Here is a 2177-nt window from a genome sequence, read left to right as displayed (position 1 = left end):
TTCCTTCCGCACAAAATGCTGGCTGATCCTTGGTCCAGCGAGCGGGTTAGCCAGCTAGAGAGAAGCTTCATTGCGAATACGACCGCGTTCATCGATTTGTGGTGCCTGGGTTGGAGCGCCCGAATGTTCAGTGGGTCATTGCTTTGAAGTTCGACCTTTCGTTCGCGGTTTTTGATCGATATGCGTGGAGTGCAAATTGGAAAGGGAGTAGCGAAACAAAAAAACACACGCACCACCACCAAACCTATCAACCACAATCCTATGCGCCCACCAGCATAAGCCCGGCTTATGGAGACTCAATAAAATATCGAACACCGCAAACATTGATCGTTCCTCCTCGGCAGCTTCCACTCCGGCCACGGCCACAGTAGAGCAGGACTTCCGATGTCAGTCAGCTCGTTTATCCTGCGGCGTTCGTGCCGTCGCTGGCATGGTTGTGTGGTTAATTGCAAAATATTTGCATTTTAAATTGAACTCCAGCTCAGGGTAGGCCTGTCCTGGGGAGGTTGTGCAAATTTTGTGCGCTCGATAGCTTCATAGCAGGAGCGAGATGGATGAGGCTTGGAACGGGTATTAGCCACGATAGGGCTCAATCGCGCATGAAGGCTCATCGAGGGACAAATAGTTAATCAATGAAAAAGGGGCGCCATTGGCGATCGTTTGGTAGGGGGGTTCATAAATTTAATTAAAACCTAAATCGTTTGCTTTCCAGTGCCAACTGCGTGAACGCTTGGGTAACTGTTTGCCCGTGTAAACAATTTCATTTAATATGAAGCGATCATCGCTTAAATTCCGCGTATTTAAAGTTACGTTAAATCGTCTGCATCAGATATCATCGTTGATTTTGAGGCTCTATTGTGGCACGAAGGGAAAAATCGAAATTATCTTATTCTTTATAGTTGTAGACGGAGATATTTCAGACCGGCACGGCAGGGCTTCTCGTAAATACGCCACAATCAATTATGTCACAAATCATCCCCGCACAAATCGAAGCAATCTATTAATATTATCTTTCCATCTTTCTCCGCTTCCAGATCTCGGATTGCGTGACACCGTTTCCGGACGCCCGTTGGTCGCCCCCTTTCGGACGTTCTGTAGTTCTGCCCGAAAAGGGCACCCAAAAAGGACAGCCAAAAAGACAGCAAATGCGATAACAAAAATCCCGTCTCGGCATCGAAAACCGCCCCGAAAGAGGGCCCCCACTAGAAACGATAAATTATTGGCCCCGGGTACGCCAGCACGGATTCCGCAGTGGCCAGCCGGACAAAAGCCGGTCCTCATAAATGATACGCGGAACGCGTGCTATGATTTATAGCCGGCTCGATTGAATTGCCGTTCGAATGGCAAAATTCTTCCCGTAACGCTCGGCGTCGATGCGTAACGCGGAAAGGAAAGTCCGTCCGTTCTACTTTTGAGTGATTCGTAGCTTTCGGACAAGTGGTTTTAGGCGTTTCTTTTCGTTCGATTTCCATTCGCACTGTTGCATCACTCCTCGTGGTAGAATTTGTCGGTTTTTGTTACGCAAAGAAAAAGCGTACAAAACCTACACCACGTGCACAGACATTCTCATAGGTTGCTTTGTTTTATCTTAAAAACAAGATCGACATGCCACCACGTGACATTTAAATTTAGTTTCCTTCCTTCCCTTCGATCGTAACGTTGTTTTCTTTCAATTTTTCCATAGCCAATCGTAGCACAACCCTAGCGAAGGGGTTTGCCGTACGCGAGTGGTGAATGTAGCGGTGATTGAAAATAGTGCAACTCTTCCCTCGCCTTCTTCGGGAGGCAAAAATCTGCATCGAAAGTGAAAACTCAGCCAACCGGCCCCACGGGCGGCCCCGTACCGGAAGTGGCTCCGGAAAGTGAATCGAAGTGAACCGCCGGTTTCGCGTGTGCAAGAGGAAAAGAGTTAATTAATCCAAATATTCGTCCATCCGACGGGTGGACGTATTTGTACCCGGTTGGGACCCACGTCCCTTCCCGTTCGGTGGCGGGAGTTTTCCGTGTTTTGTGTGAGCGTGTGTGGGTGTGTGCAGTGCAGTTGTTTCTGCTTTGCATCGACGGCTCGCGACCCGGTGCGGAAGGAACCCGCTCGGTAGCGCATACGGAGCGATCAAAGCGACTGATCGGCATCTAGAGACGGCTTCCCGAACCGCTTTCCCGGCACCGGCAGTAAC

Source organism: Anopheles nili, chromosome 2, assembly GCF_943737925.1.
Source record: "Anopheles nili chromosome 2, idAnoNiliSN_F5_01, whole genome shotgun sequence".
Lineage (NCBI taxonomy): Eukaryota > Metazoa > Arthropoda > Insecta > Diptera > Culicidae > Anopheles > Anopheles nili.
This window is presented reverse-complemented; position numbering follows the sequence as displayed.